Source organism: Bubalus kerabau, chromosome 7, assembly GCF_029407905.1.
Source record: "Bubalus kerabau isolate K-KA32 ecotype Philippines breed swamp buffalo chromosome 7, PCC_UOA_SB_1v2, whole genome shotgun sequence".
NCBI lineage: Eukaryota > Metazoa > Chordata > Mammalia > Artiodactyla > Bovidae > Bubalus > Bubalus kerabau.
This window is the reverse complement of record NC_073630.1, coordinates 48,486,727-48,505,083: the sequence shown is the minus strand read 5'-3', so window position 1 is coordinate 48,505,083 and position 18,357 is coordinate 48,486,727. Positions and strand designations below refer to the sequence as shown.

General features: G+C 41.5%; 1 protein-coding gene across 14 annotated transcripts in view; it reads right to left on the bottom strand.

Moving 5' to 3' along the window:
- The window catches only part of SOD3 (superoxide dismutase 3), a 155,565-nt gene that overhangs the window by 99,995 nt on the left and 37,213 nt on the right, over nucleotides 1-18,357 (bottom strand). For 13 of the 14 annotated variants that reach the window (XR_008717021.1, XR_008717016.1, XR_008717023.1 and 10 more), the window contains exon 2: nucleotides 4,221-4,298. The exons of the other annotated variant lie outside the window; for it this stretch is intronic. The gene's annotated coding sequence lies outside the window, so the exon portion shown is untranslated. The remainder of the gene's footprint in view (nucleotides 1-4,220; nucleotides 4,299-18,357) is intronic. 14 annotated transcript variants of the gene reach the window in all.

Here is an 18,357-nt window from a genome sequence, read left to right as displayed (position 1 = left end):
TGCAGTCTATGGGGTCACAGAGTCGGAAATGACTTAGCGACTGAACAACAGCAAATAACATGTGATCCAATCATTTCATTCCTAGATATTTACTCAAGACACGTGAGAATGAATATCCACACAAAGACTTATGCAAGAATATGCATAAGAGCTTTAAACGTAAGTGTTCCACCGGGAACATCACAAATGTCCATCAGCAGGTCAATAGATCATCTGTGTTATATTTCCATAATTGGACACTATTCAAAAATAAGAAGGAATAAACTGCTAGTACATACAGCAAGGTAGAGTGATGTCAACAGTGTCACCCTGAGTGAAAGAAGCCAGACACAAAATAGTACGTATTGTGTGATTCTATTCAAATGAAGTTCTAGAACAGGTTCACTAATCTATTGTCATAGGAATTAGAACAAGGGCTTCCTACGATGGGGGTTAAGGGGCGCTGAATATGGATGTGTATCAGAATTAGCTGCAAAGAGACATGAGAAATCTTTCTGGAGTGATGAAAGTGGGGTAATGGAGATGTTCTATATTGAATATGAGATGCTTAAATGAGGGTTTATCAAAGATCATACATTTTATTGCTTGTAAATTGTACTTCAGTAAATTTGAAAAGCAAAGACATTTGTAAACATTAGCAGAATAATCAAGTTGGCAGCTGTTGGGCTGAACCTCACTGGTGTGAAAATAACCTCAAGTTCAAATTCTTTCCAGACAAAGTCATCTAAATGGAATTTTGGATTTTATGTTTTTGGTCCTTAAAGTTCAGTCTCACAGTTTGAGATCAAGCCTGTAGTGAGTAACCATTCTAGGTAAGAAAGAGGAGGCGTTTCTATCCATTGCTGAATGGTTGTCTTATTGAGGAGCTAATCAATTCTGAAGCCTTCTGCCAAGTTCTGATGGAGACCTCAGGAACGGTGAGTGCTGCACCTGGCTTGGGTTAGCTGAACTGGGCACCACTTCACAGACCTTATCCACTCCAAGTTCAAGGTCCTCACGAATGAAAACAGGACAGTAATTGTGTAAGGATGGAATGAGATACGTGTATAAAAGTAACCAGCAAAGTGCTTGGCACATAGTAACCACCACACTCTCATTCTATTACTTCTAGTTGTTGGTTTTTTTTTGTTTGTTTGTTTGTTTGTTTTAAGAATTGCTCATTTTAATAAATTGAGCTAGGGAATGCACAGAGTTGTCAGGATGGGTATGGGAAGACGTGTAAATATAAAATAAATGTCTTTATCTCACCATGGGTAACTGATCCTCCTTTAGAGGAGTCAAGATACTGGTATCTGTCACTATATTAGCTACATCTCCTTCAAGCCAACTTCAGCAAACAGGAGTTTATGGGTTCACAGAACCGAACAATCCAGTGTCTTATAGTCCAGTAACCCTGCAACCCCTAATAAGTCCAACAGGAGTCCCAGGTTAAGGCTAGGGGGCTTGTTTGGGTCCCACATATGAACCAGCTGCAGCGTGGATGAGAATGGAATACACTACTGTGATAGGCCCACCAATAGCCAGGAGCCAGGGTCAGCACAACCAACCCACAAAGGAAGAGAGAGAAAGACATAATTCCCCAAAGGAAAACATGGGTGCCTCGCTGTCAAAATTCTAGATATCTCCTAAGTGGTTCCTGGCCCTAGGAATTGTTCTCCACAACAGATGCCACAGTGAGCACTGCGGTAGATTACCCACAAGAAGATTAGTGTTCTGGGGAGAAAAGAACTCCTGGGAAGCTGTCTGCACATCACAGGGCCCTGCACTCAGTTTTCACATCTATTCCCAGTGAGGCGCCACTTCTTAAAATCCTTAAGGACATTAGCTCCACGATGAAAAAAAAAAAGACTATTTCTAATAAGCATCCGTGACTTTGTCCTGTTATTAAATAGATTTTGGAATCTCTTCTTTCCATGTAAACAGAGTTTGGATTTATTAGGTACCACCAGTGAAGGAAGAAGGAAGTTTGGAGGAAGAGAAGGAAGGAATTGTTTATTTTTTCAAATATTCCAATTTTATAAGAGGGCTATTTGGTCCCTTGGGATACTTTACTTCCTGTTATGAGACCAGTCAAATGGGATGAATGAATCAGACCATTCACTTGGAGGCCATAAATTTTAGCTGAATGGACAAGAAAACAAGTCCTCTGTTTTTCAAGTGGCAGCAGAACATGTTCAGATCAATGCTGGCTCTAGGCTGCTGGAATTGCCGTCATTCATCCTTTGGGGCTTTCCACATTTTACAGAGAACTTCTATGGCCTGTGTGTCACGGATACGACTGTCAACCCCTGCTTTTCCTTGCTGATAGGCATACATTTTGTTCAAGTATCCAACTCTACCCAAGAAGATTCAGATCACCAAGAAAATTTCCTGATTAATCTACTTCAGCCAGCACATGGGGCTCCCCAAGGACAGTCAAGCAAAGGGATGGAATAATTTTGATCCCTGAGCTGCAACGGTTCTGCACCTGAGTCTTTTTTATCTCTGGACTTTCCACTCTGTGATTTATTATATATGTTAGTACGAGTCAGGGGTTTCTTTATTTGTAGCCTATACTAATACGATGTACCATCCCCAGTAAGGAATTCACCTTTATTCAGGCAATGCTTAGTTAAGAATGCTTTTCCCCCTTACCTACCTGGGCACTAGAACCTAGGCTGCAGTTTTCAATAGAAAGAACCCAGAAGTAACTGCCAGGGGTGCTTTTGGCTACAAATATGATAGAAGGTTACTTAAACACTTGGATGTTTGTCTCATGGAACAAAACGTTCACTGTGGCTCCGGGCTCAGGAAATTCACATCTTTCCTTTTCCTCATCAGCAGTGTGTAGACTTCTGACCTCATGCTTGCTGCCTCCGTCCTGCAAGTTGGCTTTGAAACCTCCAGATGTCCATCTCATTCAGAAGGAGGGGGCAGTGGAAGCACCCTGTCTCCCTGATGCCTTCAATTTATGTCTCATGGTGAGGAATGTATCACAGGGCATCTCTAGATTCATGGGACTCTGACAGAGCAAGTGTGCTTAGCCTAAAATACTGCTACCCTAGCAAAATTAAATTTGCCTTATTAAGAAGGAAGAGAATGTTTATTAGGGAGGCGGCTTGCAATGACTGCAACACTAGTTCAGATATTTATCTTTAGTTCTTTAAGGAACTAAAGAAGCTCTTTAATTTGAGATTTTACAAAGACAGCAAGAAGATTAGATGAGAAGAACCAAGCTCATCCTGTGGCATTAACTACTTACAATTAACTTAAGCATGAATAAAGAGGACTCAGGCTAGAAATAACCACAAAATCTTGTCTATTTCTTATCTAAACGGAATGATGTAAACCTTAACCAGATGTAGCTAAAAGAAACATTGCACCCAGATCTTCCTTATCATCCTTGTATTGCACCATTCACAGACCTTCTCTGGGTCTCACAATGTTAAATGCTTGTTTCCCATGAGCAGAGCTGCCAATGATCCACCTATCTATCCATCCATTGTCTGTCTATCCTTCCATCATCCGTCCATTTACTTAGTCAATATAAGCTTTCTAAAGTACAGAGTCTTGTCAACAATACTTCTAAAACTTTACCTTTCCTAGTGATGAGGCTACTGCACAGGTCTGTGTAAATGTTCCTTCAATATGCTCACAAATTCCTTGTTTTGCTGTCTATCAGACCTGTATGGCTGCTTGCTGCCTCCCTGCCTGTCTCTGGAGCAAGCTCCAATCTTCACTAGAGGGTAGAAGCAGTTTTGTTGTATGCCCTGACTTTTGACAGGAAGAGAAGAGTTTTCAAGTTGAGAATTACTTGAAAAATCCCCTTGGAGACCTATCACTGACTCTTAAACTTAGGGAGATGTACAGGGCAGCAAAATTAAGCAATGACTCTCACCCTTCTCCCCAATCAGCACTACCACCCCTTAAGCTCAGGGTTTTGCTGTTTAATCCCACAGGGGTTGTGGTGTTCCTATTTTTACCCAGAGAGAAAACGAGAGCAAGAAAAGTTAAGGAACAACTTAGTATTTCTCTCTTAGGTAAGACAAAGAAATCTGCTGTCTTATCTCCAAAAATCGCAGTGAATATTATTTTGCCAAAAAATGGAGGGAGACCTGCTTCCATGAGCACATGTGAATACACGTAGGTGATTTTCCCAAACATGTTAGAAGATACCTTGGAAATGCCCAGAGAGATGGTGAACAGGGGCATCGTCAGGGGAGAGGCAGAGTGGGAATTACCTGGTAGTCCAGTGGTTAAGACTCCATGTTTTCACTGCCAAGGGCTCAGGTTCAATCCCTGGTCGGGAAGCCAAGATCCTACAAGACGGGAAGTGCCCAAGAGAAAAACAGAATCTTAAAAAGTGGGGCAGAGGGAGCAGTTTTCTCAGAGCTACTGGAATGCTGCCTCTTGGGCTCAGAGTCCTTAACATTCCCACCAAATAAAATAACTGTACTTTCAGATTTTTAAAAGGGGAGGGCAGAGAGGAGGTCTTTGGGTTATTTATTGTCCTGAAGCATGCACCCCAACAACCATTTTTTTCATGTTTCATGGGTTGTTTAGATAATGGGTTAGCTGAGGATTGGCTGCTGGCAGCTCCTTTACTGGTCTCTATTGGGTTCTTTCTTGCACTTTCTGTCAGTGGGCAACTGGGTTGCCACTGGGCTGGATATCTGAGTCTCAGGTGTTCCTCTGTGTGATCATCCTTCATGTGATGACTCATCCTCCAAGCCCTGTCCATGTGGCCTTGTTTTATGATAAGGATACCCAGGCTTCCCAGGTGACTTTGTGGTAAAAAATTTGCCTGCCAATGCAGGAGACTCGGGTTCGAACCATGGGTCAGGAAGATTCCCTGAAGAAGGAAATGGCAACCCCCTCCAGTATTCTTGCCTGGAAAATCCCATGGACAGAGGAGCCTCACAGGCCACAGGCCAAGTGGTCACAAAGAGTCAGACACAACTTAGTGACTAAACAACAACTCAGACATTATACTTGAGAGCTCAGGGCATGGCAAAAGGTTTAGGCCTTCTGAATGCCTGGGCTCAGATTCCTGCAACATCTTTCCTCCAAATTCCATTGGTCAAAGCAGTTATGGGCCAAACTAGATTCAGTTCAGTTCAGTCGCTCAGTCGTGTCCGACTCTTAGTGACCCCATGAATTGCAGCACGCCAGGCCTCCCTGTCCATCACCATCTCCTGGAGTTCACTCAAACTCACGTCCATCAAGTTGGTGATGCCATCCAGCCATCTCATCCTCTGTCATCCTATTCTCCTCCTCCTGCCCCCAATCCCTCCCAGCATAAGAGTCTTTTCCAATGAGTCAACTCTTCGCATGAGGTGGCCAAAGTACTAGAGTTTCAGCTTTAGCATCATTTCTTCCAAAGAACACCCAGGACTGATCTCCTTTAGGATGGACTGGTTGGATCTCCTTGTAGTCCAAGGGACTCTCAAGAGTCTTCTCCAACACCACAGTTCAAAAGCATCAATTCTTCGGCACTCGGCTTTCTTCACAGTCCAACTCTCACATCCATACATGACCACAGGAAAAACCATAGCCTTGACTAGACAGACCTTTGTTGGCAAAGTAATGTCTCTGCTTTTGAATATGCTATCTAGGTTGGTCATAACTTTTCTTCCAAGGAGTTAGGTGGAGGTAAACGTCTAATGTTTAGGAGTTTTAATGCTCAGACTGTCACTAGGAAAAGAAGGCATACTGAACAAAACTGATCAGTTTTACAGCTTGGCTTGTAGCCAGTACCAATGCCTCCTGGCAGATTCATTTAGGAGACAATCCTAACTTAGGGGACCTGGGTTGTGAAATAGGGTTATGTAAGATTTTGTAGTCAGGCTCAGAGTCAGAGAGGCTCTTAATAATACACTCATTTCCACTCTGTGATTCCACATGTCTTTAATAATCCTTTCCTGGGGATGAAGATAAGTCCTGCTTTAAAACATCTGAAGAAACTGCAGAGCAGTGGCCTCATTCTGCTATGGCCAAGGCCGCCTTCAAGACCACCTGTAAGAGCACCCTATTTAAGCAAAATGTGTTGATTATTTTTAGCATAACTTAAGCCCTAGGAGACTAATGAGGTGTTAACAGTGTGTGTTAATTATGTGATTTTTGTTGTCTTCATTAAAGTTACAATTCTCAATCCGATTTGCCACCTGAAATCCCAGAGGAGCCACATTGCTCTTCTGACCCTGAGCTTTTAGTTTCCTGCAGTTTGCACAATCACATAAACATATTTTGTTTTCCCTGTGGAGAATCAGATGAGCATGGCTCCCACACTCAGAAGACCTTGGCTACCCCCTTCTTAATTCTTACACATTTTTAATCTCCATTATGAGCAGTTGGATCTTACAGTAAGGTCAAGGTGCAGAATGCTAGCGACATTAGCTCATTGTTGACTGTTTAGAGCAGACTGTCCTTCAAGTCAACAGAAAACTGCCAGAGAAGCTGAAAACCAGGAAGAAGGAGAAGCACAAAAATCAGCTTTCAGTGCTTTTTGCAGTGTTTTAATTAACTGAGGAATTGTGTTGCATGCACACGACTCTGATTATTTTTAAACTTTTGCAATATATGCTATACCTCTGTCCCGAGTGACAATACATCCCATCCAGAAAAAACCTTTTCTCAGGAAGAGATAATCACCTATCCCAGATTCATTTGAAGCAGCAATCAGCATCCCTTTCATGACTTTGTCTGCATCACTGATGTTCTAGAGGGACTTTATTTGGCAATGGTGAAGGGACCTATTGCAAGTCCAGGAGGTAATGGATTCAGGATTTCAGCTGAAAATGTCTTAATGATGGCCTCATCAGGATGAATGAAGTTGTAATGAAAATAGCAGGTGAATCTGACTGGCAAATAGGACATTATGAGTCTTCTTAGAAATTAGAGTTGTCTAAAAATGGAATGGACCACCACATGAGGTAGTGAGCTCCCCATAAAAAAATCAAGGATGTTGAGGTTAAGGTTCCATGTCAGAGAAAGGTTAGACTTGATACTCTTTGGGGTCTCTTCCAACTTTCATCTAGATTCCATGATTGTTCAACTGGAGAAATAGCTTTGATTTTGGAAATTTGCAAGTTTGGTTCCATGATGAAACATGATAGAGTAGAAAGCCAGGCACTCCTGGATTCCAACCTCTGCCCTCTTACTAAGGCTGTGTTATTATGAGCAAGTTACTCAAATTCTCTGTGGTGTCTAAAATGAGGGTTGAAATATATCACTTCTAAGGCTGTTTTAAGAGTCAAAAGCAATACATTTAAAATACAAGACCCAAGGTAAGCATTCAGTAAATCATAGTTCTGGTTGCTCTTAGGAGTTTGATTCTTTGTTCTTCATCCTCCACTTCAATGATACAGTCTTGATTTGTAAAAACAGAAGAAATGGAGGTCTCAGAAAGTTATTGGTAAAATATCAAGCTTGTACAATTGAACAATGAAGGCAGAGCGAGTCTTCATGCTACATCAGCAGGTAGAGAGGGGTCACATGCCTAACCCAAGGACATATGGCCGTTCCCCAAGTCTGCCTCACCCACTCTACCACCAGGGCTCCCAAACATTCCCCTATGTCCTCTGTCCACAGGGCAGAGTCATCCAGATGCCAGTTGCCCTCTGGAAAGATGTTCCCACTGATGGTGAATTTAGCTCAGCCAATGGAAGCCTCTAGAAAGCTAGCATCTGGAGAACTGAGCTAGAATCTGTATTTGTAGACTCTAAATTAATTGTGGTCTGCCACTAACTCATTGTTTACCTGTTTATCTACATATCTTGGGCTTTGTAGAGAGAACACATTCATCTGTTTAGATCTTTGTATCCCCTTTTGTCCACATGGTTCAGAATTTTAAAGTACAAAAATGGTATACACAACACAAATGAACATATCTACAAAATAGAAACAGACTCACAGACATAGAGAACAGGCTTGTGGTTGCCAAGGGGAAGGCGGGAGTGGGGAGGAAGGTGGGAGTGGGAGGGAAGGGGGGAGTGGGAGGGAAGGACTGGGAGTTTGGGATTAGCAGATGCGACTATCATATATAGGATGGATAAACAACTACATGCTAATGTATAGTACAGGGAACTATATTCACTATACTATAATAAGCCATAATAGAAAAAAAAATGTATAACTGAGTCACTTTGCTATACAGCAGAAATTAACATAGTATTAAATAAATCAACTGTAGTTCAGTAAAATTATTTTTAAAAGGCATACAACAAAAAAGGCCTCCCTGGTCGCTCAGTGGTAAAGAATCTGCCTGCAATGCTGGAATCCCTGGGTCAAGAGGATCCCCTGGAGCAGGAAATGGCAACCCACTCCAGTATTCTTGCCTGGAAAATCCCATGGACAGAGGGGCTTGGCAGGCTACAGTCCATGCGGTCTCAAAGAGTTGGACACTACTTAGCGTCTAAACAACCCACCAGCACATACAACGAAAAGGCACCCTGATGCTTTGTTGCCCAGGTACCCAGTTCTCCTTTCCAGAGCCAACTAGTTTATACAATACAGTTTATATGTATAAAATCCCAGAGGCATTTTTTTAACTCGAGGTAAAATTGACATATGGCAATTTTAAAGTGTACAATTCAGTAACATTTGGTGTATTTACAATGTTGTGCAGTCATCACGTCTCTAAAACTTTTTTAGCACCCCAGAAAAAGCAAAAGATAAAATTAACCGTTATGTTCAGTTCAGTTCAGTCGCTCAGTCATGTCCGACTCTTTGCGACCCCATGAATCGCAGCACGCCAGGCCTCCCTGTCCATCACCAACTCCCGGAGTTCACTCAGAGTCGGTGGACCGACTTGGACCGAGTCGGTGATGCCATCCAGTCATCTCATCCTCTGTGGTCCCCCTCTCCTCCTGCCCTCAATCTTTCCCAGCATCAGGGTCTTTTCAAATGAGTCAGCTCTTCACATCAGGTGGCCAAAGTATAGGAGTTTCAGTTTCAGCATCATTCCTTCCAATGAACACCCAGGACTGATCTCCTTTAGGATGGTCTGGTTGGATCTCCTTGCAGTTATGTTATCACTACCCATTTCTCCCCCACTAGCCTCCCGCCTTGGTAACCACTAATCTGCTTTCCAACTTCATGAATCTGCCTATTCTGGATACTTCCTATAAAAGAAATCATACAATACATGACCTTTCCTGTCTAGCTTTTTTCACTTATAATGTTTTCAGGGTTCATCCAAGTTGTAGAGTGTATCACTACTTTGTTCTTTTTTATGGCTGAATAACATTCTGTTGTATGTATATGCCACAATTTGTTTATTCATTTATCTGGTGATGAATGACATTTGAGTTGTTTTCACCTACTGATTGTTATGAATAATGCTGCTATAGTCTTTTGTGTACAAGTTTCCATATGGATTTCTTTTGCATATATATCTAGGAGTAAAATTGCTGGGTCATACAGCAATAGAATAGAATTTAAATATTGAGAAACAGGAAGTTTTTAAACATGCAGTTTCCTCTATTTTCACATAGTTGCCTGCATTCTACACGTATTGTGTTGCACTTTGCTTTACTCACTTGACAATGGGCTCTATAGATCTTTTCAGTGGTATGCTGATAAGTAGTTAACGACCAGCTTTTGTGAGGTAGCGAGTGCCTTGATTGCTAGTATTTACATATGTCCGTGGTGTAACTACTACCATGGTCAATTTCAAGCTGTGTGAGGTCACTGAGTACAGAGTTAGGAAGAGAAGCTAATTATCTGTGCTCGTGAATTGGTCCAAGCCACCTCCATCACACAGCTAGATCTTTCCATATCGGAGCATGAAGAGCTGCCTCATTCCCTTTCATGACAGTGTAGCAGGTCATTTTAGGATGTACTATAATTTTTTAACCAGTCCCTTGTGGTAGACACTCAGGTTGTTTCCGGTCTTTTACTTCCACAATCCAGACCTTAATGGATAACCTTGTGTGCGTGTCATTTTGCTCATGTGCAAATATAGCAGAGGACATGGTTCCATGACTTCATAAGAGGCACTATGGGAAGAAATTCTCAAAAGACAATTTATTCCTTCACTGGACAGTTTTGGCTCTTAGGAAAAATTCTGTGCAAAGAAATTGTCTGTTTTACCCCAGTTTCCTCAAGAGTAAAACAGATGCAAATTAACTCGCCACTTGCCAGTGTCAAAGAATTAATGTAAAACTTTTAAATGAAAAACATATTTTTCTTTTGAAAGATCAAAATCTGTGTTAACACAAAATGACCTGGTTTACACTTGGTGACCTCAAGCACTGTCACAAGTAGGTGGGTGAGAAAAAGTCGATTCCTGGGACATTGTGACCCTGTTCTGGAATCCATAAGGGTGAGACTCCCAGCAGAGGGATCCAATGAAATGATTAGAAATAGGATGGTTGTAGAGTTCCAATGCAGTTCTTCTTTACATTATTTGACCAAGGAGCTAGAAGACAGTGTTTTTCAGCCATCTCATTGCACCTCAGCCTCATCTGGGAAGCTTTTAAAATCTTGATGTCCCAGCCACAGCCTGGATGGATTAAATCATACTCTGCAGTTAGAAACACAGGCACCCGTATTTTTTAAAGCTCCCCTTGGTGAGTCCACTGTTTAGCCAAGATTGAGAAGAGAATATGAGCAGGGAATCATATTAGAGAAATAGGGAAACACATTGGTATTAGTCCAGGGGAAAGCCAATGGGATATATATGTACAAATAAAGAGATTTATTCTAAGAAATTGGCTCATGTGGTTATGGAGATAGAAAATCCAAAATCTGCAGAATGGGCCTTCAGGCTGGAGACCAGAGAAGAGAATGCTTCAGTTCAAGTCTAGAGACCACTTGTTGCTGAATTCTCTCTTGTTTGGGGAGGTGAGTCATCTGTTCTATTCATACCTTTAACTGATTGGATGAGGCCCACCCACAATATAAAGTGCTATCTGCTCTGTTCAAGGTCCACTGGTTTAAATGTTAATCTCATCCAAAAACCATTCAGAAGAATGTTTGAGCACATATCTGGGCACTGTGGCCCAGCCAAGTTGATACACAAAATTAACCATCACAATTTAACAGTTGTTTGGAAATATTCAAAAATTTCATCATTAGGGTATAGGGACAGGAATTCAGGGTTATTTAAAGATATATTTCCCTGACTTGGTTACAAAGAGATGCCCTCTTAAATTCCTTAGCTTCATCCCTAGAGGAACCATTTACCTGTTACTTGTAAGCCCTATTCCCAGAACCCACAGATTTTATTAAAATTAAGAATTAGGAGAAGATAAGGTATTTTGTTCCATCATCTTGGAATTGGATGTTTTTATTAAAAGATTATCAACTTTTTGCCAGCAGGAGTGAGTATTGTAAATTGTGCACAGAGATTTACTAGAGTGAATGTAAAAAGGTTGATCTTAGGTCAGGAACATATTCCTTTAAGAAAATCTGATTCCTTCTGCTCTCTTGAAAGAACTCCAGCAGCAAAACCCAGAATTAAAAAGATTAGTGTTGAGAGTTCTGTTGGTCTCAGCAGGAAGGACTATGGGTTTTATTGGGAAAATCTAATTTTCCCTTCTCTTCTTGATAAAAGGGCTTCCGAGTCTTTCCATGTCACCAACAATAGAGTTTGCTTCCTTCCGGAGTAACTCCCCATGATTGGGAGTTTAGAATCCAGATTTTCTAAGCAGCTGATCATCAGGTTGCCTGAATATCCCAAGGTGTTTGATTTCAAGTAGCCTTTGAATTGGGTTAGGAATCAAGGCTCTGTAGTGATCTTAGCCATGTGCTTCCATCTGCCTTTGCACCTCACGCTGTTGTTCACACTTCCATTTCAGAATCAGACAGTCAGCACAGTGAGGAGATCCAGGCCATGAGGAAAATGCAGGGGATCTGAGGACCACACTGAGCCTCTCACAGTGGCCATGTGCGATGCTCTGATTCCCAGAGGTCGTGGGTTCTACCCCAAGCCGCGTTCAACCTGTGGAGCTAGCTGCCTGATAAAGCCAGGACTGCTGTGAGTCACCAGGAAACTGAGTCAGCCTCATTGATTTGGAGTAGGAGGGTGTGGGCTGAGCTTGTGGGGACCTTGAATGAGGATTTGTGGTCATGGAAATAGTTCCATTTTGCCAGCTACGAATCAGCCAGCATTCATTCAGTCCAGAAGCAGAAGAGCTGAAGTTAAAAATAAGTCAACCTTTTCATTTTAGGCAAGGCTGAGCACACCCTGAAACGGGAATTGGGTATCATGTGGACCTGCCTCGCTCTGGAGACTCAGGAGACAGAGGTAGGGGATGGGGAGAAGGAGCACTAACCCAAGATCTCACCTCCCTCCATAGCTTCCCTGACTATGCTATATGGATAATGGTGGATAGGGAAAGTATGTGGATCTATCTGTCTGGCAGGGAAGATGGCCTGAATTGAAGCAGAGTTGACCTCCTATCCTTTTCTCAGTAAAGCTTGGGGGACCCAGAGCTTCAGTCTTCTCTCTGTACCTGGTCAGGAGATGGCATCACGGTAAGAGCACCTGTGCTGTGTGTAAGTTAGGTGTACATCGGTGCTCAGCTACTCCCGTTGTTAAAACACTGGAATATTTTCATGCTCCTTGGTAAAGGTATACTGACCTAGCCCTCTGTTTGTCTCACTGCTACCAGCTACCCAGCACCTCCTCTGGGATTTCATGAATTGCCCCAGTACCCAGTAACTAAAGGGTTGATGTACTTCCCCAGTGGCTCAGCAGTAAAAGAATTTGCCTGCAATTCAGGGGACATGCAGGATACCTGGATTCGATCCCTGGATCGGGAAGATCCTCTGGATAAAAGAGATGGCAACCCACTCCAGTATTCTTGCCTGGGAAATCCCACGGACAGAGGAGCCTGGTATGCTACAGTCCATGGGGTCGCAAAGAATCAGACATAATTTAGTGACTAAACAGCAGCCACAGCAAAGGGTTGATTCCTTGTGCAGCGGGACATCCAGAAAATCAAATTCCCTCTGTTCTCTTAAACAAACAAACGAAACCTCCAGTATCAAAATCCAGAACTCAAAAAGATTAGTGGTGAGGGTTCTTTTGGTCTCAACAGGAAGGAATCCATGGTTTGGGGGGGAAATCATGGACAACCCAATTATCCTTTCTCTTCTTTATAAAAGGGTTTTAGAATTTTTCCATGTCATTAGCTGTGAGATTTTCTTTCTTCCAAAAATGACTGGAAGCTTCAGTGCCAACTACATCCTTTGGGATTAGTCCTAATCAATACAGTAGAGGTTAAGTATAGTGACCATCAACATTGGGTATAGATGTAGATGTGGTCCACCTGAAGACAGTGTTGGGCTGGTAACCCAAGGGACTGTATACACAGACTTGCCTACTTAGCAGAAAATACTCCTCTGTTTCATCACAGCATTTTCCTGCTAGTTCAGTCATCTGGATATCATCTCCCATGTTCTGGGACACAGACTCTTGAGTTCAGCAACTCAGCATCTTCATCATGCCTCTGTATGGTGCCTCTGCCCCACTGGCCCTCTGTTGGTGATTCCACCACTATGGCCAGTCTGAAGTCAGGGCTCCCTTTCTCGTGTCCACTGAATCCCAAATGTGGGCAGGTCCTTCCATGTGGTTCTCCAGAGGATCAGAGACCAGAATGTCATTTTTTAACAGGCGTGAGAGTGATGCAGGGAAGTAAATTACAGATCAAAGCTCATAGTTCTGATGGGCCTTCACCTATCCTGGCATCCTACACAGGTCAGTTTCCCTGACATGCACCCTCCTGACTACTCTGGGGCTAGGATGAGCTTCCACCACCTGTCATCAGAAAGGCCAAGATGTCCCCACATTTTAGAGTTCAGGCCAGGTGACTTGGCGTATCTCAACAACAGGGAGGAAAGGGGTTTCTCACCTAGCTCTAGGGCCCCCAGTAAGACTCTGACAGCTTGATTGAGGTAAATTGGCACTGGGTTCAACCAGGTCTCTCACCAAGGGTCCAAGCATCCTGCAAAGGATGGAAGCAACCAGGTACAGACCCCACTTACTGTCAGGATGTTGTTATATTGTCATCCCCATTTTATAGAAGAGAAACTGAGTCTTGGAAAGGCCTAGTAACTCAGCTAAGCTCACACAGCCTGCAAAGCTTCTAAGACCATGTGCCTGAATGAACACTCTAAAACCTGGACTTTTAAACCACTACACAAAGCCCTTTTCTTATGTGGATCTGGAGAGCTGTTAAACATCTTCAGTGATCAGCCTGTTGCAAATGTGCAAAAGGCATATGGTGCTCATGAGTTAAGAAGGAAGTTGAGCTTGAAGGCTTCTGGTGGGCTTCATAGGGAACAGAAACCAACAATGGGGAGCTTGGAGCCTCCTCCTCATCAGTGGAACTCTGGAAATTTTCCAGGTCATTCCTTGGCCATCATATCAGTAGTGTCAGGAGAGGCAGCTTGAGCAGCAGCAGTAGTGTTCTTGAGTTCTTCAGCTGCCATGTTCCCTCGCACATTATTCTATGCAGCTGTTTAAGATTAGCAAACACACGTACGATGATCACAAACAGGGTTGTCAAACATAAGACCTTGATCCACCACATTCTCCAGTCTCTTGTGTATCAGTCTTCTTCTGACTGTGATAAAGTTCCACTGGGATGAGTATGGTTTTTCTGCTGGACTTTTTCAAATCAGATTCCTCATCGCTGTCTTTCTGCCTTGTATCCTTCAAATGCCTCCATCACTTGGGTCAGTAAATTCAGTTCTCTGAATTTACTTTGTTTCTAAAGTAACAAAGGTTAGAAAGCAGAAACATGGAATCACTTAGATCTGTGCTATGTATGTAGTTTCCCTTCCTTCCATCTTTCCTTCCAAATATAAATGAAGAAAAATATTCCATAATAACAAAATAGTTTTAATAATTTCTTCATTCTTTTCAGTGTTTTCCATATGCCCCTTGTATATTGCTCCATTGACAGTATACATGCAATTCTGTAGAATTGGATATATTGTCTGGAGATTTTAAAACATATCTGTAAATTATTTGCCACTCCTGTCTTTAAGATGTAGTTTCTGTCTCTCCTGCCCTCTAATCTGGGATGACTTAGTGACCTTCTTGTAGCCAACAGAATGCAGCAAAAGTGATGCTGTGTAACTTTCAGAACTGGGTCAGACAAGGCCACAAAGCTTTTGTCTGGTTCTTTTGGGATGTTAGCTCTAGGGGAAACTGGCAGCATGTAAGAAGGCCAAGTATCCTGAGACTGCCATGCTAGGAATCCCACACGTAGACACTCTGATCGACAGTCCAGCTGAGCTTGCAGCTGACAGCCAGCATCAACTGCTAACTGTATGAGCGAGCCATCTTGGACATCTAGCCCAGGCTGACATGTTACTGCAACTGCATGAGTAACCTCAAGCGAGAACTGCTCAGCAGAGCATTTTTCAAGTTTCCAATGCACAGAATCATAAGTAAAATAAAACCGTTGGTTTAAGCCACTAAGTGTTGAGCCAGTTTTCCATACAACACTAATAACCAAAATGAATTTTGGTACCTGGGAATGAACAGCTGCTATAATAAAAACCTAAAACATGTGACATTGACGCTGGGCAAGGTATAAGGGCTGGAAGGGCCATGAGAAGTATGTCAGCGAGAGCTTGAAAGAATGTAGGAAAAATGTTACAAGGAACTAAAGGAAAAGAGACTGTTGTTGTTTAGTGGTAGAAGGTTTAGCAAAACCATCTCCTGCAGTGATGTGGAAAGTAGAAAATGCACTCAATGAACTTTATGCTTCGGGTAAGAGAACTTCCAGGCAGAGTGTTTAAGATGCCACCTGGCTTCTTTGGAGCTGCCTTTAATAAAATGAGAGTAGAATGATATAAACAGATTAACTGAAAAACCAACTATACAGTTTTCAAGTAGAATTTGGAGGAAATACAAATGGCAAAAGAGAATATTTTTATCCAGCAGAGGATGGAAAGTAGAAACAAGCCCAGGAAAAAGATTTTCAGGAAAATGTAGTCACAGGGTAAAAATGAATCCAGAAAGAGTGAGTTTAAAACACTCTTTTAAAGATTTCACAAAGACCCAAGTTGGTATCTCAAAAATATCATCAACCAGATAAAAAATATTGTCTAAGGACCTTAAGGCCACTCTTTGTAAACCATACCTCTTAAATGATAGGACTTCTGGACTCTCAAGGATGTTGCCATTAGCAGATTTATAGAGAGTTGAAGGGAGAGAAGGGTCTACCTCAAAGACGTTTTGTGAATTTTACCTAATGAAGGAAACAATAATATTTCATAAAGACCCGCAAAATTTTCAAGAGAATTTTACTTGCAGAAGCAATACCACCTTGAACTGAAAAAGACGGCACCAACGTGAAATGGGGGAAAGAAAGGCCTTTGAAACTCCAGCCCTTCTGTGAGATAAAAGCAGAATGAGAAAGCTACCCAGCTGCAAATAGACCGTTTATTATAGTAAAGGAAGGACTGTGCAAAGCCACCTATAGAGTCAATGCAATCCATATCAAAATTCCAATGGCATTTTTCACATAAAAGAAAAAATAATCTGAAAATTTGTAAGGAATCACAAAAGATTCCAACTAGCCAAAGCAATCCTGAGAAAGAAAAATAACTGGCAGTCTCACACTTCCTGAGTTCAAACTATACTAAAAAAATATAATAATCAAAACAGTATGATACTGACATAAAGATAGACACGTAGACCAACGGAACAAAATTGAGAGCCCAGAAATAACTCCTTGCATATGTGGTCAACTAACACTTGGCTGGAAGTCAACGATACTCAGTAGGAAAGGATAGTCCTTTCAATAAATAATGGTGTAAAAACTGGATAACAACATACAGGAAGTAAATGAAGTTGGACTTATACCCCTCACACAAAATTAAAATGGATTAAAAACTTAAACATAAGACCTGAAACCATATAACTTCTAGGGGGAAAAGCTAACTAGAAGAAAACAGAGGAAAAAGCTCTTTGACACCAGTCTTGACAATAGTGTTTTGGACATGACACAAAAAGCACAAACAACAAAACTAAAATATCAACAAGTGGGATTACATCAATCTAAAAAATTAAGGGAGAACCCTGTGCACTGTTGGTGGGAATGTAAATTGGTTCAGCACTATGGAAAACAGTATAGAGTTTCTCAAAAACTTAAAAATAGAGCTACCATATAATCCAGCAATTCTACTTCTGAGTATATATCCAAAGGGATTGAAAATAAGATATCAAATAAATAAGTGCATTTCTGCGTTTATCACAGCATTTTATTCACAACACCCAAGATATGGAAGCAGCCTAAGTGCTCATCCAGAGATGAATGAAAGAAGCATGGATATATCAAGTGGTGTATGTCTACATATACACACAATGGAATATTATTCAACCATGAATAAGAAGGAAATCCTGCTATTTCTAACAACCTAGACGGACCTTGAGAGCATTACGCTGAAATAAGTCAGACAGATAAATGCAAATATTATATGTTCTCACTTATATGTGGAATCTAGAAAACCAAACTCCTAGAAACAGAGAGTAGAGTGGTGTGGGGGAAATTGGGAAGATGCTGGTCAAAAGGTACAAACTTGCAGTTGGAAGATGGATTCTGGGAATCTAATCACTGCAGTGTGATATAGTTAACAACACTGTATTATACAATTAAAAGTGGCTAAAAGACTAGATCTTAAATGTTCTCACTACAAGGAAGAAACAGTAATTATATAACATGATGGATGTGTTAGTTAAGGCTACAGTGGTAATCATATGGCAATATATGTATGTCAGATCAACACATTGCATACTTTAAACTGACATGATGTTACATGTGATTATATCTCAGTAAAAATTAAAAAAATTTTTTAATTACTACAGCTGCTTCCCGGTTCTTTTTCTCAAATACAGGTAATAAAAATAACCACCTTCCTCATTTTCCTTCACTTGGATTATTTCCTTAGAATAAATTTCCAAAAGGAAAATAACCAAGTGAAAGCATATGAACATGTTCATAATGTCTAATTCACAGTGCCAAATTACCCTCCTAAAAGATAGTACCAATTTTCCACCAAAACCTTATGGGTATAGCAGTTTAACTGCAACTTCACCAGCTTTGGGTATCATAATTTTAGGTATATTTAAAAGCGTCACAAATCCAAAGCTGTTCTTGTGTATCTATTGTAAAATTCCAATACCCTAATCCTAGAACAGAATCCATACTAGTTGCAGCCACAGATCTCCCTCAGTTCAGTCTAACCTAGTTCTTTATCACCTGGTTGATGTTTTCCTTTTTATCCAAACAAAATTATTCTACTGTATTTTGAGCCTCTTCCTGGAAGGCTGGCCAAGAAGAAGGGCTATTTTCCCTCTGCATTGCTTACACACCTCTCAAAAATAGCCCTGAACTAGGACTTCCCTGGTGGTCT